Genomic DNA, 23513 nt, shown 5'->3' on the forward strand with positions numbered 1-23513 from the left:
CCCCAATTCTTGGGGTGTGATTTTGTGAATATGGGTTAGATTATCTATTGGTTCTTGTTTGTTGATGGTTTATTTGTCGTGTAAATGTGATTTCGTTTAGTAGTTGTAGTGGAATATAATGAAATTGTAGTTGTAAATACGATTTCACCTTTGTGTTTTCTTCTTGCTCGAGAGAGAGGTCGTAAAATTAAGACTACTAAATTGATGGCCGGTGGGATTGGGTCGACATGAGGTTCAACTCGAGAGAGTGAACCCTAGTCTCATTCCTACACACTTACCTCGAGAGGGTGAGTGGGCTAAGGCGGAGGTTGTTCTTCATGCGACAAGAGGATGTTCGAGAGAAACCCACTTGAAACGTGGTAAGTTGCTCGAGAGAGAGCTTATCCCCCATAAAGTCTAGCTTAGTCACAATTATTCTATAAATTCTCTATCAAAAGCATGTACCGAATAATCTTGTTTATCCCGTATTCCTATCACATCCAAAGAATCTCGTCTCCTTGATTAGTACTCTTTGCATTTTTTGTTGTTTTTGCTTACTTGTCACAAACCCCCATTGATAATTGATTGTAATGCTTCGGTGACCTTTCAACATTGCATGATATCGATATTTTCTGATATGGTGGAGGACACAATAAAGGTATGTATGGATGATTTCTCTGTAGTTGGTGATTCATTTGAAGACTGTTTGACTCATTTGGTTGAGGTGCTAAAACGGGGTGAAGTGTGCAATCTTGTGCTCAACTGGGAAAAATTCCACTTTATGGTGAAAGAGGGTATAGTTCTAGGTCATCAGATTTCACAGAAAGGTATTGAAGTTGATAGAGCTAAAGTTGAGGTGATAGAAAAACTCCCACCGCCCATCTCATTAAAAGGTGTTAGAAGTTTTCTTGGACATGAAGAGTTCTACAGGTTGTTCATAAAGGATTTCTCTAAAATTGCACACCTATTGTTCATAAAGGATTTCAGTTTGATAATACTTCTCTAAGAGCATTCGGGGAGTTGAAATAAAAGTTAACTTCTGCACCTGTCATTATTTCACCGGATTGGGGGCAACCGTTCGAAGTGATGTGTGGTGCAAATGGGGTAGCGCTTGGCATAGTACTGGAGCAGAGGCGATAGAAATTTCTCATCCTATATACTATGCAATAAAATCTTTTAATGTGGCTCAATAGAACTATACTATGACTAAACAAGAATTGCTTGTTGTAGTTTTAGCATTTGAGAAATTTAGATCTTATTTGCTTAGCACTGAAGTCATTGTGCATACAGATCATTCCGCATTGAGGTATCTTATGGCTAAGAAGGATGTGAAACCGAGACTGGTTATATGGGTACTATTGTTGCAAGGATTCGACTTTGACGTGAAGGATAGAAAGGGAACCAAAAATCAAGTCATCGATCACTTGTCCAGATTAGAGGAGGAAGCTATGATCAAGCTAGAAGATGGAGTTGAGATAAATGATGCATTCCTTGATGAACGGGTATTGGCTGCTTCTTATGACCTTATTCTTTGGTTCACCGACTTTGCTAATTACTTGGCAAGTTATTTGGTGCCATCGGATCTGTCATTCCACCAAAGAAGAAAATTCATGTCTAATGTGAAGAAATTCTTTTTGGATGAGCCTTACTTATTTCGTGTTTGCGATGATGGGATTATTTGTTGTTGTGTGCCAGAGATAGAGATGATGAGTATACTAGAGGCATATCATTCATCATTTGTTGGTAGCCACCATAGTGGTATTCTGAAATGACCCAAAAAGTTCTTAAAAATGTGCTTCGGAAGTTACCGAAACTTGTTTAGCTATATAAAAAACAATCCGTTTCGTTTTTCAAAAATCCGACTTCATATTCTTGTTTAGGGGGTCAAATTGAGTGGGAAATGGGTCTAACCCAAATTTTAGAGCAACCATATCAAAATCCAAAATTTCCAAGTGAAGCCTTTTTCGAGGGTCTACTTTGGAGGGTCATATCTCCTAGAACACAAATAATTGGGTGGCCCATAACATATCCATGGAAAGCCCTTGGAGTTAGCTACCTAACGCACTTCGTTTCACCTCATTCGGAGTTCGGACGAAGAAGTTATGCCCATTTTCGTAAAATCTGTCCGGCAGAAAATGCAATTTCCAGTGAGTGTTTTTACTGTTCACCCGCCTCATTTTTTTTCTAAGTGTTGGACCATTTTTCCAAAGGGCATATGTTATTTCCTATATACCATTAGTTCAATTCCCATCTCTAAAACATCAAAACACCTCTCCCATACTTAGACACATTTTCTCTCAAGATTCTCTCAAGAACCCTAATCCAAAACCTTCCTCAAGATTGAAAAGACTCTTGCTCCAAGTTCCAAGCTTCCATTGAAGACACTCTCAAGACCTTCATAAGAACTCAAGGTATGTGGTGTTGAACTCATGGGTCCTTCCACCCATAGTGCCTAGACTCTATTCTACTCACTAATTCATGGTTTAAGTTAAGATTCATAAATTAGTCTTGTTCCTTGTAATAATTTCCTGCACATTGAATTTTAAACATGAAAAGTGATTGTTTTGAGCATGTTGTGACTCTAGAACTTGAATCTAAATTTGGAATGGATGTGGAGATTTTTATGTGGTATTGTGGGTGTTAAAAGGTGTTGTTGTAGGTTGTTCACTGGTTTGGCTGCATAATTACTACCCTATTTTCCATGCTCTTCGATTCCATTACATGCCTTCAAGGTGTTTGACAAAATGTCCAACTATGGAGAATTGATGAATCGATGCTTTAAAGCTTGAGTTATGATATGTATGGCAATCCAGAGATGTGTTGATGACAAACTAAGCTTGTGTATATGTTCATTCCATACGTGAGATTGCATTAGAGCCTAATGGGAATTTCCTATATAAAGTGTTGCATGACCATGCCCGGTCCGGGGGAAAAGAACCGGACAACCATGTGAGAGGTTTATATCTCACCACCTAGGATGCTTGGGGTGTGACCAACATCAACCATGTGAGAGGTTTATATCTCACCACCTAGGATGCTTGGGGTGTGACCAACATCAACCATGTGAGGGGTTTATACCTTGCCACCAGGGTGTCCGGGTGTGAACGGCATCCCCCATCCTAAGTTGGGGTTATAGATTGGTTTGATCATGCATACACCTATGATATCTACTATTAGTATAGATTTACTTAAACATGTTTTGACTTCACTTTGATCATGCATCCTCATATTGTTATTCATAATGCCTATGAAACTATTTCTTGTATTTCGATTGTGTCCTTGTCTATTGTTGTGTTGCACCCCGCATACTTAGTACATTCCAAGTACTAACGCATATTTTGCCTACATGATGTCACCATGAAGGGACCGGAGCTACTCTTGATCCTTCTCTCCATTCACGTGGCTAGTACGGTGCTTATTCGAGTTTGTTGGTGAGTCCTCAATGATTCGAGGGCTATGTTATGTTTCCTACTCCTATGTTTTGAGACTTTAGCTTGCAATTGTATTTTGACTATGAGGGGAGCCGGTAGTATGTCATGGCCCCCGTCCTATCTATGTATGTAGAGATGTGCGTTGGACAAGTATTTTGTAAATGAGCTTGACTCTTGTTCTATGATGTCTTTTTGAAATGGTTTTCCCTTAGTCCCTATTTCCCGTTAATTAATGTTGATTGTACTTCCGCGACCGATGAAGTGTGATGACAAGTTTGAGAGGCTTGTTTGGGGTTCATTCGAGTTCCTCATTCGCCATGTCACGTCTAGGCCCTAGGCTTGGGTCATGACAAGCTTGGTATCAGAGCACTAGGTTGTTAAATCCTCGGAGTCCAACACACCGCGTTGAGTAGAGTCCTAATTATGGTTGTGAAGCGCGCCACGACTATGAATGGGAGGCTACAAAACGTTTTAGGAAAGGTTTCCCTTCTTCATGTTCTATGTCGTGCTTAGAGTGCGATAAGGTGATTCCTCCCTAACGCTTGTTCTTTGGATTGCTAGATCATCATGCCAAACATGAGGGGAAGACGGGCCCGATCACCGGAAGAGCCACCCACCAATGGTGAGCTCTGTGATGCACTCACCATGCTTGCACAAGTGGTAGCTAACCAAGTGCAACAAGGAGCCCAAGCTCCTCGAACTACCACCCCGGGGGAAAGAGTGAGAGATTTCATGAGGATGAACCCTCCGGTCTTCCATGATTCAAAGGTGGATGAGGACCCGCAAGAGTTCATCGATGAGGTATGCAAAATCTTGACCATTATGGATGTTGGTGCTTGTGAGAAGGCGGAATTGGCGGCCTACCAACTCAAGGGGGTTGCTCAAATTTGGTTTGATCAATGGAAAGGTGAAATAGGTAATGGCTATGTGGTGTTGTGGGAGGAGTTTAAACTTGCTTTCCTTAATAGGTTCTTCCCTATTGAGCTTAGGGAGGCAAAGTTGGTGGAGTTCATGAACTTGAAGCAAGGAGCTATGAGTGTGAGTGAGTATGCCCTCAAATTTGTCCAACTCTCCAAGTATGCACCTCACTTGGTGGCTGACTCTAGGTCGAGGATGAACAAATTTGTGATGGGTGTATCCGACTTGGTTAGTGAAGAGTGTCGGTCCGCTATGCTCATTGGAGATATGGATTTGTCTCAGTTGATGACTTATGCCGAGCAAATGGAGGAGGAGAAATTGAGGAAGAGAAGGGGGCACGAGGCCAAGAGGGCCCGATTGGAGAATAGGTTCCCTAAGGGTGCTAGATTTCATCAAGGCCGAGGAAACCCTCATGTCAACCGGGGATTTGCTATCAATGTTCCTAGACCTCAAGGGGGAGGTGAAGTGGGTTCTATGGATGTATGCCCTAAGTGTGGGAGGAAGCATGGTGGTCCTTGCATGAAGGGTTCGGGTGCTTGCTTCGAATGTGGAGAAGTGGGTCATAATAGGTTTGAATGTCCCAAGATCCGCAACAAGGTCCGAAGTGCTAACACTACTCCTTTGGGTAGAGGTGCTTCTTAAAGTGGTGCCCCAAGGAACAATCGATTTTATGCTTTGCATGGTAGACAAGGTGTTAATGAGACTCCGGATGTGGTGACCGGTATGTTGCAAATCTTTGATCTTGATGTTTATACTTTGATTGATCCGGGTGCCACCCTTTCCTTTGTTACCCCCTTAGTTGCTAGAAAATTTCATGTCAAGTCGGAATTGTTGCATGAGTCATATGAAGTATCCACTCCCATTGGTGTCTCTATTGTTGCTAGAAAAGTGTTTAGAAATTGTCCGGTTTGCATATTAAATAAGTTGTTGCCTTGTGATCTTGTTGAGTTGAACATGGTGGATTTTGATGTTATTCTTGGGATGGATTGGTTGCATGCATATTATGCTTCTATTAATTGTAGGACTCGTAAAGTCAAGTTCCGATTTCCTAATGAACCCGTCCTTGAGTGGGAGAGCCGGGATGTTGTGGTGAAGGGGAAATTCATTTCTTGCATTAAAGCCCATAGGTTGATTTCCAAAGGGTGCTTGTACCATATTGTGAGAGTCAATGATGTGGAGTCTAAAGTCCCTCCTATTGAGTCTATTCCGGTTGTTAATGAGTTTCTAGATGTCTTCCCAGAAGACCTTCCCGGTGTCCCTCCCGAAAGGGAGATAGATCTTGGTATAGACCTCCTTCCCGATACTCAACCTATTTCTATCCCCCCTTACCGTATGGCCCCAGCGGAGTTGAAAGAGCAATTAAAGGATTTGTTAGAGAAGGGGTTTATTAGACCTAGTCATTCTCCCTGGGGTGCTCCGGTTTTGTTTGTGAAGAAGAAAGATGGGTCTCTTAGAATGTGTATAGATTATCGACAACTTAATAGGGTCACCGTCAAGAATAGGTATCCTCTTCCAAGGATTGACGATTTATTTGACCAATTGCATGGGGCTAGTCACTTCTCTAAGATTGATCTTCGGTCAGGGTATCATCAAGTGAAGGTGAGGGAGTGTGATATTCTCAAGACGGCCTTTCGTACTAGGTATGGCCACTATGAGTTTGTGGTGATGTCTTTCGGGTTGACTAATGCTCCGGCTCTCTTTGTGGATTTGATGAATAGGGTTTTCAAACCCTACCTTGATTCTTTTGTGGTGGTGTTTATAGATGACATCTTGATCTATTCTCGGGGTGAGGAAGAGCACAAGGGTCACTTGAGGGTTGTACTCCAAAGATTGAGGGAAGAGAAGTTGTACGCTAAATATGAAAAGTGTGAGTTTTGGTTGAAGGAAGTTGCTTTCCTAGGCCATGTGGTGTCGGGGGATGGTATTAAGGTGGATCCTAAGAAGACCGATGTTATTAGGAATTGACCTAGACCTTTGACCCCGTCGGATATAAGGAGTTTCTTGGGTTTAGCGGGTTATTATAGGAGATTTGTGGAAGGGTTTTCTTCTCTTGCTTCTCCTATGACTAAGTTGACTCAAAAGAAGGCTAAATTTGTGTGGTTGGATGAGTGTGAGGAAAGCTTCCAAACTTTGAAAGAAAGGCTTGTGTCTGCTCCTATTTTGTCACTTCCGGATGGGTTAGAAGGTTTTGTTGTTTATTGTGATGCTTCCCGTATTGGGTTGGGTTGTGTGTTGATGCAAAGTGGTAAGGTTATAGCCTATGCTTCTAGGCAACTTAAGGTTCATGAAAAAAATTACCCAACCCATGATCTTGAATTGGCCGCCGTGGTTTTTGCTTTAAAGATTTGGCGTCATTATTTGTATGGAGTGCATGTTGATATCTTTTCCGACCATAAGAATCTCCAATATGTGTTCACGTAAAAAGATCTTAACTTGAGACAAAGGAGGTGGTTAGAATTCCTTAAGGACTATGATATGAGTGTTCACTATCATCCGGGGAAAGCTAATGTGGTGGCGGATGCATTGAGTAGAGTGTCCATGGGTAGCTTGGCTCATGTGGAGGAAGGTAGTAAAGAGTTGGCTAAGGAGGTCCATCGGATGGCCAAATTGGGAGTTAGGTTAGAAGGGGTGGATAGTGGAGGAGTAGTTGTTGTTGATGGTTCAAGGTCTTCCTTGGTTGATGAGGTGATAGTCAAGCAAGATCTTGATCCTTCTTTGGTAGAATTAAAGGCTTCGGTGAGTAGTGGTAAGGTGGAGGTTTTCTCCCAAGGGGGAGATGGTGCCCTTAGGTACCAAGGTAGATTATGTGTTCCTTGTGTGGATGGTGTGAGGGAAAGAATCCTTGATGAGGCTCATAATTCTTTTTATTCTATTCATCCGGGGTCAACAAAGATGTATAGAGACTTGAGGGATGTGTATTGGTGGGGCGGTATGAAGAAGGACATTGCAAAATTTGTTTCGGGTTGTCATAGTTGTCAACAAGTCAAGGCCGAACATCAAAGGCCGGGTGGCCTAACTCAAGACATTGAGATACCTACTTGGAAGTGGGAAGAAATCAACATGGATTTTGTAGTGGGCTTACCCAAGGCTAGAAGAGGCTTTGATTCGGTTTGGGTGGTGGTTGATCAGATGACAAAGTCGGCTCATTTCCTACCGGTTAAAACTACTTATGGGGCTGAAGAGTATGCCAAGTTGTACATTCATGAATTGGTAAGGTTGCATGGGATTCCTTTGTCTATCATCTCGGATCGTGGTGCCCAATTCACTTCTCACTTTTGGAGGTCATTCCAAAGGGGTCTTGGTACAAAGGTAAAGCTTAGCACGGCCTTCCACCCTCAAACGGATGGCCAAGCCGAAAGAACAATTCAAACCTTGGAGGATATGCTTAGAGCTTGTGTATTGGAGTTGAAAGGTAGTTGGGATGATCATCTTCCTTTGATTGAATTTGAATACAACAATAGTTATCATTCTAGTATCGGTATGGCTCCTTTTGAGGCACTTTATGGTAGACGGTGTAGGTCACCGGTTGGGTGGTTTGAAGTTGGAGAGGTGGCCTTGTTGGGTCCGGATCTGGTCATGGATGCTCTTGAGAAGGTAAGGATGATTAGGGAGAGGTTGAAAACAGCCCAAAGTCGTCAAAAGTCTTATGCCGATGTGAGGAGACGGGATCTTGAATTCAAAGTGGGTGATTGGGTTTATTTGAAAGTTTCTCCAATGAAAGGTGTGGTTCGTTTTGGTAAGAAGGGGAAATTAAGTCCTAGGCATGTCGGTCCTTATCAGATAATAAGAAGGGTTGGTAAAGTAGCCTATGAGTTGGGGTTGCCCAAGGAGATGGAATTAGTTCATCCGGTATTCCATGTATCGATGTTGAGGAAATGTGTTGATGATCCTAATGCTATTGTAACTCTTGAGGTTGTGGGTGTTGTAGAAGATAATTTGACATATGAAGAAGTCCCGGTTCAGATCTTAGATAGACAAGTTAGAAGGTTGAGGAACAAAGAAGTGGCGTCCGTTAAGGTGCTTTGGAGAAATCAACAAGTGGAGAGTGCTACTTGGGAGGCCGAAGTGGACATGCAAAGACGTTATCCTTATCTATTCAACTTCACTCAAGCCTAAGGTATTAAATCAAGTCCTTTGTACTCCATTGAGTCTTACATTTCAGCCCCTGAAACATTAATGTGCATATATGTTTAAAGTAATGAGTTATGGATGCTTTACACTAAGTTTTGAAACCTTGAAGTGATGTTTAAATAAAATTTTTGCATTCATGTTGGGTCTGATATGTTCTTACTAAGTCTTGCCTTGTACGTCTCTTCCACATTCGGGGACGAATGTTGCCAAGGGGGAGATATTGAAATGACCCAAAAAGTTCTTAAAACTGTGCTTCGGAAGTTACCGGAAACTTGTTTAGCTATATTAAAAAAATCCGTTTCATTTTTCGAAAATCCGACTTCATATTCTTGTTTAGGGGGTCAAATTGAGTGGAAAATGGGTCTAACCCAAATTTTAGAGCAACCGTATCAAAATCCGAAATTTCCAAGTGAAGCCTTTTTCGAGGGTCTACTTTGGAGGGTCATATCTCCTAGCACACAAATAATTGGGTGGCCCATAACATATCCATGGAAAGCCCTTGGAGTTAGCTACCTAACGCACTTCGTTTCACCTCATTCGGAGTTCGGACGAAGAAGTTATGCCCATTTTCGTAAAATCTGTCCGGCAGAAAATGCAATTTCCAGTGAGCGTTTTTACTGTTCACCCGCCTCATTTTTTTTCTAAGTGTTGGACCATTTTTCCAAAGGGCATATGTTATTTCCTATATACCATTAGTTCAATTCCCATCTCTAAAACATTTCCCAAAACACCTCTCCCATACTTAGACACATTTTCTCTCAAGATTCTCTCAAGAACCCTAATCCAAAACCTTCCTCAAGATTGAAAAGACTCTTGCTCCAAGTTCCAAGCTTCCATTGAAGACACTCTCAAGACCTTCATAAGAACTCAAGGTATGTGGTGTTGAACTCATGGGTCCTTCCACCCATAGTGCCTAGACTCTATTCTACTCACTAATTCATGGTTTAAGTTAAGATTCATAAATTAGTCTTGTTCCTTGTAATAATTTCCTGCACATTGAATTTTAAACATGAAAAGTGATTGTTTTGAGCATGTTGTGACTCTAGAACTTGAATCTAAATTTGGAATGGATGTGGAGATTTTTATGTGGTATTGTGGGTGTTAAAAGGTGTTGTTGTAGGTTGTTCACTGGTTTGGCTGCATAATTACTACCCTATTTTCCATGCTCTTCGATTCCATTACATGCCTTCAAGGTGTTTGACAAAATGTCCAACTATGGAGAATTGATGAATCGATGCTTTAAAGCTTGAGTTATGATATGTATGGCAATCCAGAGATGTGTTGATGACAAACTAAGCTTGTGTATATGTTCATTCCATACGTGAGATTGCATTAGAGCCTAATGGGAATTTCCTATATAAAGTGTTGCATGACCATGCCCGGTCCGGGGGAAAAGAACCGGACAACCATGTGAGAGGTTTATATCTCACCACCTAGGATGTTTGGGGTGTGACCAACATCAACCATGTGAGAGGTTTATATCTCACCACCTAGGATGCTTGGGGTGTGACCAACATCAACCATGTGAGGGGTTTATACCTTGCCACCAGGGTGTCCGGGTGTGAACGACATCCCCCATCCTAAGTTGGGGTTATAGATTGGTTTGATCATGCATACACATATGATATCTACTATTAGTATAGATTTACTTAAACATTTTTTGACTTCACTTTGATCATGCATCCTCATATTGTTATTCATAATGCCTATGAAACTATTTCTTGTATTTCGATTGTGTCCTTGTCTATTGTTGTGTTGCACCCCGCATACTTAGTACATTCCAAGTACTAACGCATATTTTGCCTACATGATGTCACCATGTAGGGACCGGAGCTACTCTTGATCCTTCTCTCCATTCACGTGGCTAGTACGGTGCTTATCCGAGTTTGTTGGTGAGTCCTCAATGATTCGAGGGCTATGTTATGTTTCCTACTCCTATGTTTTGAGACTTTAGCTTGCAATTGTATTTTGACTATGAGGGGAGCCGGTAGTATGTCATGGCCCCCGTCCTATCTATATATGTAGAGGTGTGCGTTGGACAAGTATTTTGTAAATGAGCTTGACTCTTGTTCTATGATGTCTTTTTGAAATGGTTTTCCCTTAGTCCCTAATTCCCGTTAATTAATGTTGATTGTACTTTCGCGACCGATGAAGTGTGATGACAAGTTTGAGAGGCTTGTTTGGGGTTCCTTCGGGTTCCACATTCGCCATGTCACGTCTAGGCCCTAGGCTTGGGTCGTGACATATTCGAACTACTCATAAAATTCTACAGTGTAGGTATTACTGGTGTACCATCCATTAAGATGCTCATGATTTTGCTAAGTCATGTGATCGTTGTCAACGAGAAGGAGGAATTTCGAGGAAGCAAGAACTACCAATGAACCCGATATTGGTGATTGAGTTGTTTGATGTTTGGGGTCTTGACTTCATGTGTCTGTTTGTGAGTTCGAATGGGATGAAATATATTCTTGTAGCGGCTGACTATGTATCTAAATGGGTTGAGGTTCCGCTTTCAAACAATGAGGGAAAGAGTGTCACCGCCTTCCTGAAAAAGAATATCTTCTCCATATTAGGTACACCAAGGGCAATTATTAGCGATGGAGGTTCTCACTTTTGTAATAAGTTGCTCAAGGCATTGCTAGAGAAGTATGGTATTTGTCACAGCGTAGCAACTCCTTGTCATCAGCAATCTAGTGGTAACTTGAAGTGTCAAATAGAGAGATAAAACAAATCATTGTGAAGACTGTAAATGCAAACTTAACTGATTGGTCAAGAAGGCTTGATGATCCTCTATGGGCCTATCGCACTGCATTCAAAACTCCCATAGGTATCTCCCCATACCAACTTGTATATGGGAAGTTTTGTCATCTGCCCATAGAGTAAGATCACAAAGCGATGTGGGCGCTAAAGAACCTAAATTTGGATTGGTGCGTCGCATCAAATCAAAGAATGAATGAGATGAATGAGCTTGATGAGTTTTGCCTAAAAGCATATGAAATTTCAGCCTTGTACAAAGAGAAAATGAAGAAGTACCATGATCAAAAGATCGACAAACGCAAATTTGTTCCTGGTGATTTGGTGCTCTTATTTAACTCAAGGTTTCGCTTGTTTCCTGGAAAACTCAAGTCCAAGTGGACCGGACCATTCAAGATGACTCAAGTATTTCCACATGGAGCGGTTGAACTCAAGAATAGGGAAGGAACTAGGTTCGGGGTGAACGGCCAGCGGATAAAGATCTACTTGGGGAAATCGGATAATGTCAAGGAGTTGATAGAGAAATGGGGTCTTGATGAAGTCTAAGTAATCAAGGTGTCTACTTCGTTCTTCAACGTTAAATCAATCGCTACTTGGGAGGGAACCCAAGATGTAAAATCTAACCAACTATAGAAGTTTTTCTTTTCTAAGTAGTGAAGTTTTCATAAATTTTTAGTACTTTGTATAGATTTTTGTTTGTTTAGAGTGTTAGTGCTGGCTAGATAAGGGTAGAATAGGGTCCATGTCTAAAAAGAGTAGAAAATTTAAAAAGGAAGTCATAATGTTTGCTACGTGTGCAGGAAAAGAAATAAAGAGAAATCTCCACAAAATTATGTTGTTGCAGTGGTCTATAGTTACCATCGACGGACCGTAGATGGCATCCGTAGATCCAGGTATGTTTTCTAAATTTTCACTAAGTGTCATGGTGAACCACGGAACCCATCGACGGACCATCAATTGACCCACGAATCGTCGACGGGGTTTTGTAGGTCCAAGCTAGGGCTTCCAATCGACCCGATCCAAACCCCAAACTTAATAAAAACTCTTCATTTTTTAAATACACTCCCTATTTCCCTTTTTTACCCAACCATTATTTCCCCCATAAAACACCCATTAACCTTCCCCACTACCCTCATATATTCCCCACATCTATTTTTCATCTTCCCTAATCTCTCCTAGTTTTCCCAAAATCCGTTTTCTCAGCATATTTTCTCTCTTACAATAAGCATTAAGGTCCAGGTTCGGTTTGAATTTCGCTTGAGTCGTAAGAAGAAAATCGCAACTAACACACTCCTCAACTTTGCTTTACTTGTAAGGTAATCGATTTCCCCAAACTTTGAATTTTTTGTTGTTTCAATTGAAGTAACAAAGTTGTACTTGACCGTAGGTAGATGATTGCATGTTAAAATTAGGGAAAACTAGTTCTAAAACTACCCTTTGGACGATGGTGTTGTGAGTGTGTTGATAGTTTGAACTAAATAACGTGTGTTAGAGGTCTAAGTGAATTTCATGACTTAGGGTTTTCAAATTAAGTTGATTGGAATGTGAAATTTGCATGATTGAAACCCTAGGGATGATAGACTACCATGTAATGTGTTGAAATGCATGTTTTAGACATTGTATACGTGTTGATTGTTGTGTTGAATGTATTGAATGAAAAGTGAAATCCCATGCTTGCATACAGCACTGGTCGACGGCCTCAACCCACGGACTGTGGGTTAGCCTACGCACCATACGACATGATCTGTCAATCCAGTTCACACAAATATGTCAAAGTTGTGAACCACGACATGGACTACGGTCCGTTATTCAATCGACGAACCATTCTTCACGTACGTGGTTCCAACTTTAGCAATCCAAAAATGGGCTCCCTGACCTACGGAGGGGACCCATGGCTCATCGTTCAATCGACGGTCCATAGGTACCCACCATAGGTCCAAAAAATAGTCACTACCTAAGTTTTTTATTTTTTGTGTTTAAGTGCTACTCTTATTTTAAAAAAATTCTTGGTTCTTTTTTAGTGCTTTGGTTACTAATTATCCTTCCACAGGTCAAATGGCGCCAAAAGAAGCACATGTTTACAAGAGTAAGGGGAAGTCCAAGTCGGTAGCACCCTCGCTCTGACTCCTTAACAAGTCTAGTGGAGAAGAGTACGCACCAGATCATACTCGAGGCTCCCCCACTGCCCCCTTGACCACGAGGTGCCAAAGCAAACAGGTGGTCATATCGAATGACGAACGCTCACCCAGTCCAGCAGTGGCCCCCAGTCTAAGGAGGGGTCTAACATTCAGGAGAGTCGCATTTCGACTCATGTTCCAACAGCACTCCAGCCTCAGCCTCCAATGCCACTAGCTCCAGAGAGGCTCATGACCCGCCTAGCATACTGTCTACTGAGCCAAACAGGTGGTGTGTTGAGGGATAGTTTCAGATCTATTATGATGGTCAGTATCAGAATGAGCAACAAATATTTTCTAAGATTATTACTAAGGAGTGCAGGGTACTCACTGGGAGCCTCCACACTGTGCCTACCATTGATGAGTTGTTTAAGAAGCACAAGTGTGACTAGATGGCGAAGAGTTTGGGCGAATACAGTGACGAGATGGTCCAGGAGTTCTATGCATCCTACGTCACCACCGTGCGTAACATTATGCCACCATGGGCTAAGTCGTTAGCTCGGGCTAAGTCATTAGCTCAGGCTACTTTTGTGAGGGGTTCTCCATGGATATTTCTGAGACGACAATATGTCATTTTATTTATGGCCCAGCCCATACTCTGTCGATTAATACAGAAAAGTATGACTACAAAATGGGGGTGGTTCAGAGCAGGGACTTTCTGAGGGATGCCGAGTAGCGAGAGGCCTTATTGAGATGGATGGCTCATCACATTGTTGATAATGGAGAGAGCACGGAGTGGGTGCGAAACATGACTGTGCCTATCTAAAAGGCAACCCTGAGCTTTGCAGCAAAGTTATTCTAGCCCATTGTACGTACTATATTGTCTCCTACATAGGACGACAACGTGGTGAGTTGGGACAAAGCTGTAATGCTAGCAGCGATTATGGTGGGGCTTGATCTTGACTTCTCTCGCATTCTGTTTGCCATTCTGTTTGCTGAGATACACGAGAGGGCATTCAAGATGAACACCACCATGCCTTTCCCGTGCCTCATGTTTCAGCTTTGTAGGGAGGCTACAGTGCCCATTTGGCATTGTGATAGATTCATTGAGGAGACAAAGACTGTTGATGTCGGCCTCATTAGAGATGATGTTAACCCTACAACACTGAGGAAGGGACCATATCTTGACCTACCTTCTTTGGGTGCTGATCTAGCCAGATATGTGGAGCAGATTGAGGTCGAGCAGGATGTTGATACTACTATGTCTACCACTACAGTAGAGGCACGGGCTCCCCCCTCCATTTCCACTAGTCATGCTGCAGGCTCTTCACGAGCCACTACCCCTTCGGGTTCTAGTTTTGTACCTCTAGCTCGAGTCCAGAAATTGGAGACCCAGATGGCCACACTATTGCAGTACATGAGACCATGGATGCAGAGGTCCCTGGAGGAGTCAGAGGCTCGCATGGAGAGGATGATGGACACAAAGATTCAGTCGGTCCACAAGGGGTTAGATACGTTCGAGCTCAGAGTATTGGAGACGCCTCGACCAACTATTGATTTCACTACTTTCCAAACGGAGTCGACTAGGCTTCGATCTGATGTTGCTGCCCTCCTTGCTCCTGCTGAGGATGTCCCCGAGCCCACACTTAAGGTTGTGATGGATGATGTGGTGATGACAACACTGTTTAGCGATACGACGCCACCACCTGACCTTTCTCGTGCAATTGGGAAGCTCACCCGCTCTTCTGAGCGGAATCTAGATGATGATGAGGCCCGACGATCAAGGAAGAGAGAGAAGCACTAGTTCGAGGCCACACAGAGACAAACTATTTTTGAGGATGAGTTGTGACAGCAGAGAGCCCGTGAGATAGCAGTTGCAGGTGCATCGGGTTCAAGAAGCACTACTGATGGTGTTCCCACTGTTGATGAGGGCGCTACTGAGGGTGTCACTATTGCTAATACAGCGAATTCTGGGAAATCGGACCCACCCGCTTCTTGATGGGTCTTCGGCGCTTATGCGCCATAGCTTTGCTTCACCCTTTGTCGTACATTGTTTTTGTGCATTGAGGGCAATTGCACCATTTTTTTTGTGGGGTGGGGTAAATGGGTTGTGAGTGGTAGGGTGAAATCTGAGTAACCCAACTCATAACCCTTCCTTGGGGTTTTCTTGCCCTTGTTCTTTCCCCCTAAGGGACTGTTTTATTTTATTTTTTAACCGACATGTTTAGCAGTGTATAAGTGTAGAAGTAAACCAAAAGAATGAAAGCATGATGGCATAAGAGCGTGAAAATGGATACATGTCCGAAACTTTGAATTGTGCTATATATGTAGGCTTAATATGTTGAATGTGTTGGATCTTTATGTGTCATGATAGGAACCCGTATGATAGCATGGCTTAAGCTAGAACTTGAACTAGATGTTTGAATGATTCGATAATGAAACAATGTGCCAAGTGTGAGTGAGGTGATTTTGTATATTCATGCAGTATGTTCCAATCTAGAACTTGCCTCGTTGGTCTTACTCAGATAATCTAGGCTGGAAATCTGGAAATGATCATAGAGCCTTGTTGATATAAGTCCACTTAAGCTTAAAAGGAATCCAACCAAAAGAAATAAATGCTCCCTTCGATCCAAATTGTTTAGCCTAATGAATACCATTTCTTTAAATACACCAAACTCACCTTCTCTAAAAATTTGTTTTGGCCCTAGTCCCTCATTGGACATTGTGCACCTTAACTTAGGCCAAAATCCTAAGTTTAGGGTGGCTAATTCAAAAGTTACCTTAATCTCAGACCTGGTCCGACCTAGGACATTGTGCACCTCAAATCATGTGAAATACATAAGTTAGGGGTGGCTATGAAGAAGGAAACTAATATAAAATGGGTATGAAAAGAGTTGTTTGTAGAAAAAGAAAATGATAGTAAAAGGTGTGACTGAATCCAAAAGAAACAAAATAGTGATATTGATGTTAAATTAAAAAAAAAAAGAGGTAAAAGAAGAAGAAAAGAGAAAAAGAAGAATGAAAAAAAGATAAAGTCACTTGTGCTGAAATAAGTCAATGAAAATAGCTAAAAACAAAATGATGTAAGAATTGGTTGTGAAAAGAGGTAAATAGCCAATGTAATGTCAAGGAGGGAAGAAAAGTCACTAAAATACCAAAATGTATCATACTTGACCTGAGCCTACGTTACAAGCTAAGAAATCCCTATAGTGATCCTAGTTGACTAATCTAAAAGTCTATGCAGCAAAAATAAAGGCAATCCTATGATATTGAGCACTAAATGTATTTAAGTTCACTTCTGAACTGAGTGTTTACTGAATCCTTAAGCTAAACCATCAAATTTTGAGTGAGAAACAGGATTCTTTATGGTAAGGGCACTAGTTACATTGTTGGAAAGTTGGTATTTTGGTGATTGGTTAAAGTGTATGTGGTGATGTCAATTGGTCTGTCTATGTCATTTTTTTATCCACATGATTTATCTTATTGAGTCTAAATGAGAGGATTTGCACTACGTGAAAGAATTGATAGAGAAAGCCATGTGATTACTTCTGTTTGTATGTTTTCTTCTCCATGAGTGTCGTTTAGAGTTTAGTGTGTCTCTTGAGGACAAGCAACGATTTTAAGTTGATGGTGTTGATGTACCGTGAGTTAACGATATTTTTGATTCATTATACTTAAAGTTTGTGTGCATCTTAGGCATTTTTGTTATTAGATATGATGATGCTTGGTGTTATTTTGCAGGAAATCGGTTTGAAGCAGTTGTCATTGAATGTAGCTGAAACTGTAGAAGTTTGGCAACCTAAGTGTAGAACCACGGAGACAACTGACGCCTCATACCTTGAGTGACATACCGTTGATAGGATCCATCATTTGATTCAGAAAGTTGAGTTCCAGTACTTGAACCACGGACGTGCAGGATGGAGCGTGAATGGACCTACGAACCATAGGTGGAAACCGTCAATGAGAAGACCAAGAATTTTTCTAACTGCTAAACCACGGAGATGACCCACAAACCATTGGTTGATCCACGATCCGTCGTTGGCCACCATCGATCGAAAACTACCAAAACGAGATTTTCCTTATTTTCGTTTCCTACTTTGTTTATGACTTAAGTACTATAAATATAAGTTGTAATTTACGTTTTTAAGGGTTAGACCTTTTTCAAGACTATTGTTTTTAGCTTTTCGAATTACTTTGCAAACAATTTAGCAATTTAATTCTTGAAGCTCGTTTATGCAATTTACTTTTGATTTTCAATTCAATATTTCTTTATTCATCTATTCTAATTGTATGTTCATAGTTTATCTTATTAACCTAATATGAATTGTGAATTCTCAAGCATGAGTAGCTAAATCCACAACTAGGATTGTGGGAACAATGAGCAATTAACAATTAATGAATAATAAATAAGTAATTCCAGAATAGTGTAACCATGTATTGTTAATCCTTTCGTTTAGAATGCTTTCTAGTGGTGTGCAACCTTAGAACTCTCATCATTCCTACTTGTCAGACCAAAGAGGTAATGAATGAGAAAAGGATTGTAAACGGAGATTTAGTTGATTTTAGTCACTATCTAATAGCCTGGCCTTAATAATTGTGATGCGAAGGCTAATCCGAGGTTAAAGGTAAGGGTTTGTAAAGCACACACCCATGGACGAACCAAGTTATGTGGTGAAATTCCCTAGTTTGAGGACCAATCACTTAGGGATACCTAACATATCAACCTTGCATGTTAACACTAGGATCGAGTTACTATTATTACGAATACTGAGTTAAGAGATTGTGGGGAACACTTATGCCCTAGTTTTTATCTCTTATTGATATATCAAACTGCAAATCTTGTTTACTTGTTACAGAGTGTTACAAATCAACAAACTGTTAGCTTACTTAACCCCCCCCCCCCCATATTGTTACTTTTTTGGGAAATCATTTGACTAAATGTAAATAATCGTAACTAGCCTAAGTCTGAACCATATTCCTTATGGATCGACCCTAACCTAAAAGTTAATTTCTTTATTTGACAACGACTGCTTATGCTTCTTTCGGGAGATGTAATTTGGGTGTATCATGGCACGTAATTATTTATGCATAAAGCAACGTTCAAATAAAATGTAATGATCCTCCAAGTCATTTCTATTTTTATGCCTTCTTTTCATCGGTTAGAGCAGTCCTGTAGCGACCACAGGTCATTTATGACTTGCTGGCACTGACTATTCGGTCGCCTGGTCGTTCCTTTGGGTTTTATGCCTGTTTTCTTATTTTGGAGCTTTTGAAACTTGAAAAAGTTGATTTCAGTCATAACCTCAGGTAAACGACCTCAGATGGGAATTTTGATGGTTACATCATCTCTAGAGCAGACAAATTAGGCTAGTAGAATGGTTGACACGAGTCCTAAGACTTTCAGTGTGACTTTTGGGCCATTTGGCGCTTAAGCCTTTGAATTTTGGCTTAAGTTTTACTTTGGTCAGCATTCTTGTTAAATGCGCTCGGATGAGAATACTGTCAGGGCTACTAGTTCTGGAATGTTAAGTTTGGTCTAGAACGACCCTTCGTGCGCTTCCCGGGGCATCAGTCTTATTCAGAGGCCCGATGTGGAAATTGGCTAAAATTGGCATTTGGGTGTGGGGCCCACTTTATGTTGAAATGACCACGTATGGAAATTTTGACTATGCCATTGAGTCTAGAATGTTGAATTTAGTGGGGTAGCATATCTGGTTTATTTTCATCGGGTCTTGAACGAATTCCAAGGGTCTATTCGGAGACTTTTAAAAAATAAATAACAAAATCTGGTGTTGCTGGTGCAGACCTTTAGCGATTAGAATTTAGTCTTTTGGCGACTAGATTTAGCTTTTAGTGACCACAACTGCTACTATTTATATAGCAAAAATTAGATTCAACCTCATTTTTAAACTTTGATATCTCAAGTTCTAGAGCTCCGTTTTGGGTGATTTGAAGTTAGGTGTGTTCGGGTTTGCGTTGGCAGTATGGTGACTGTTCGAAGCATGTCAGAAATTCTCTGATTGTGGTGTATCTACGTTGTAAGTGGCTACCCCAAGTCTCTTTTGTGTAAAGTTTTGCATTTTGGTTTGTTGTTGCATGGAGTTGTTCCGAGCCCGGAGAGGTGCTCCGTTTTGGAACACAAGCTTGTGGGAGGGTTTAGGACCTCTTTACAAAGACAATTCTGGAAATTCAGGAGCGGGTCCCATATTTCCCGATTTTGACTCTAAAATTGGTATGTCTCCGATTTTGATGATTTAGTGCCTAAACGGCCGTGCTGATGATGTGATTCTATTTTTTTATAGCGTGGCAGCAATCCAAAGGTGTTCTGGTGTGAGGTAGTTTATAGTGGACGTCAATCCACGATAGCTTGGAGTTGATTCGCCATTTTGATGTCGTTGTTAGTGGAAGTCGATCCACGATAGCTTGGAATTTGAGATCCCCTACGAAGTTCATTTTACCCCCACACTCTTACTGGCATTGGGCAGGGCCCCCAGGAGTAATAGCTGACTCACCTGGTTGTCATTAGGTAGGACCCCCGGGGTAATTAGTTGGTTGGGTAGTTAGATATAAGTTACTTGAGGTCCTTTTCGGAGTTGACAGGCCCGTGCACTCTGTCTTGATAGGGCAGGGCCCCCAGGAGTGTTGGATGGCACACTTGGCTGGCTTGGGCAGGGCCCTTAGAGTGTTAACCTATTGGGCTGTTGGATTAGGGCTTTTGGAGGAAATTGATATACCCTCGCGCGGCACTAGCCTGGCTTGGTAATGCCCCAAAGTTGCTGGAAGGCTAGGTAGCTCGATATAGAAGTCTGACTTGTTGATTGGGTTGGAATTATGGGTTGTGTCAATTCGGACTAGGGTTTCCTTTTGGTTCTGTAGTTGTGGCTTCTCTGTGCACCTATCGGGCATTTGGGAGTTCATTCGGGTTCTTATTTGTTTGCGCGTAAGTGTACCTAGAAGGTCTTATTCAAGGCCTAGCTGGGTTTAAGTTAAATATCCTTAGACTGGCTCTTTGATTGTTCTTCTCTTATTTCTATTGACCTCTTTTCGTGTTTGATTCTATCTTTTTCGTCTATTTTTACCTTTCTTGCTCAGTCAGCCTATGATGCCTACTGGGTACCTGTCACTTTGGTACTCATGCTACACTCTACATCTGTTTTCATGGTGCAGGTCCGAGGACTAGCTATCAACATTGAGGTCGAGACTGCAGAAGTTTTTTCTAGAGACGAGGGTGTGCTCACGGCATTCTGGAATTTCATGTCTCCATTATGTATTTACATTGACTTTCCTTTTGCTTTTTGAGGTTGTCTTGTTTCTCTGGTCCACTTTTGGGGCTTGTACTCTTTCAGTAGTTTTTACATGTGACTTCCAGGTTCTGGGAGGTATCTTTTTGTATATAATTTTGGGTTCACTTTTGCCTTCCTCTTATGTGTTCTATTTATTTATGCTTCACTTAGTTGAGAATAGATCCCCCTCCCCCTCACTCCCATTACTCTAAAGTTCCGGGACATGGTTTGCCCTTCCTACTGACAAGTTGGTAGGCATCATAATGGCTTGAGAAATTGGGTTGTGACAAAGCTGGTATCAGAGCCCCAAGTTCGTCGGTCTCATTATATAGAGCTAACATCTAGTAGAGTCCTAAAGATCAGCGTGGAGACGTCCATGACTTATCTTTGAGAGGCTACAGGATGTTCTTACGGAGTTTTTTTATTTTGTATCATTTTCGTGTGTTTTTTTCTGGTTGGTTTCATGAAATCTTACTTGTTTCACAGTATCATAGGATGGCTCGCACGCGTAATAAAGGTCGAGGCCGGCCTAGAGCGCCAGCCCGAGAGAGAGGGAGGACTCCGGAGATGGAGGTGAAGCTTCAATTAGACCAAATTCCTCCCCAACCGGTGGGGTCGGGACCAGCCAAGCCACCACCCGCACCAGTTGTCACCCCTAATATTGAGGCTATGCTTACGTAGTTTCTAGTGGCTATTAGGGGCATTCAGCAGCAGCAGGCCCAGCACTAGTTCCAGAGTCGGCTCCTATACCGTAGGGTTAGCCTACAACAGCTACCCTAGAGGTTCAGCAGCCACCATTCAGCCGGATGTTTTAGACTAATTAATGCCACTAAGGGAGCAGAAGATGCTCGTGGTGTTTCTGAGAATGTCACCGCCGAGGTTTACTAGGACAGTTGGCGAGGATGCCCAGGAATTCCTTACTACTTGCCGAGAGCGACTGCAGACTTTGGGGTTGGTGGAGTCAAGGGTAGGCGACTTCACAGCTTATCAATTAGATGGGTCGGCCAGGCAGTGGTGGCGCTCTTTCATGGAGACCAAATCAGCTAGGTCCCACCTGTGACGTGGACATAGTTTTCTGAGGCTTTTTTGGCTAGATTTTATCCCATAGAGCGTTAGAGATCGGCTCTGTGATGAGTTCTCAAGGTTGGAGCAAGGCTCCATGGTGGTATCTAAGTATGAGGCTAGATTTCATGAGTTATCCCGTCATGCCACCATGATGAGGAGAGAATCAGGTGTTTCATTAGAGGGTTGAGGTTGCAGCTCCATATTGAGTTGTAATCTATGGTTTCAACAGGCCACTCTTTACTGGATGTAGTGGACCATGCCCGCACACTTGAAAAACTTTGTTGCAAGGCCCACGGGGGCAGTGACAAGTGGGCCAGACAGGATGACAACTTTAGTCAGGCCCGTCTTAGGCCTAGGGATACTCGAGACTGGATTCATCATAGGTTCCAGTTGAGTCAACCTAGTCGCTAATTTCAAGCATCATTGCAGTTATCAGAGGTTGACCAACACCGTCAGGGTAGTTATAATGATAGACCGAGTCAGGGTCGAGGTGGGTTTCAAATAGGTTCATCAAGTCGGGGTGGCCAGCTTCCTGTAGCAGGCAGATCATCAAAGGGTTGTTTCACGTATGGGGAGCTTGGGCATTGGTCCATAGAATGCCCTAACTCTAGATCAGCCTTACCAACTCCTCAGGTAGCGAAACCGATAGTAGCAGTATTCCCTCCAGCTAGAGAAGGAGGTCAACATCAGGCTGTTCGAAGAGGTCCCTGGGGAAGCAGGGCAGGTGGCAGAGTGGATGTGCGTGGTAGAGGCGCCCAAGGTCATTCCTATGCAGCTCCAACTAGAGCAGTGGCCAAGGCATCAGATGATGTGATCACAGGTACGGTTCTCTTATGTCATCAGTCCACTTCAGCCTTATTTGATCCTGGTTCTACTTACTCGTATGTGTCTGCTTATTGTGTTCCTCGGCTGGGGTAAGTCTTGAGCCCTTAGTGGTACCATTGTGTGTTTCGACCCTAGTAGGGAATTCTTTAGTAGTGGATCAGGTTTGTAGATCATGTATGGTTACTATTCGGGGAAAGGATACCTAGGCGGATCTTATTGTGTTTAGTATAGTGGATTTTGATTTCATCTTGGGCATGGACTGGTTATCCCCTCACCGAACGGTCTTGGATTTCCATGCCAAGACTGTTATTTTAGCCATGCTTGGTATTTCGCAGGTGGTGTGGTAGGGTCTTCGTAGTCGCATGCCGATTGGAATGATTTCTTATGTACAGTCTCAGAGGCTAGTGGTTGGCGGGTGTTTGTCATATTTGGCTTATGTTAGAGATTTTAGTAGTAAGGGCCCTATAGGTTATTCAGTGCCTATCGTCTAGAGTTCACATATGTGTTTCTTGCCGACCTTCCTAGCCTACCCTCGGAGCGGGATATTGATTTTTCCATTGATTTGGAGCTGGGTAATCATCCTATTTCCATCCCATTATATTGTATGGAACCCGCATAGCTCAAGGAGGTCAGTGTTCAGATTCAGGATCTCTTGGGTATGGGATTCATTCAGCCCAGTGTATCGCCTAGGGGTGCCCCAATCCTGTTTGTGCAGAAAAAGGACGATACTATGCGGATGTGTATTAATTACTAGTAGTTGAATATGCTGATGAAAAAGAACAATTATCTTATGCCTCGTATTGATGATCTATTTGACCATCTTCAAGGAGCCGCAGTGTTTTCTAAGATTGACTTGAGATCCGGCTACCATCAGTTGAGGATTAGAGCAATGGACATCCCTAAGACAACATTTAAGACTCATTATGGCCATTCTGAGTTCTTGTTGATGTCTTTTGGGTTGACTAATGCCCTTGCAACCTCCATGGATTTGATGACTCTTGTATTCATGTCTT

This window comes from Solanum verrucosum, unplaced genomic scaffold (genome assembly GCF_900185275.1).
Source record: "Solanum verrucosum unplaced genomic scaffold, falcon-dt-bn FXZP01000033.1, whole genome shotgun sequence".
In the NCBI taxonomy this organism is placed as follows: domain Eukaryota; kingdom Viridiplantae; phylum Streptophyta; class Magnoliopsida; order Solanales; family Solanaceae; genus Solanum; species Solanum verrucosum.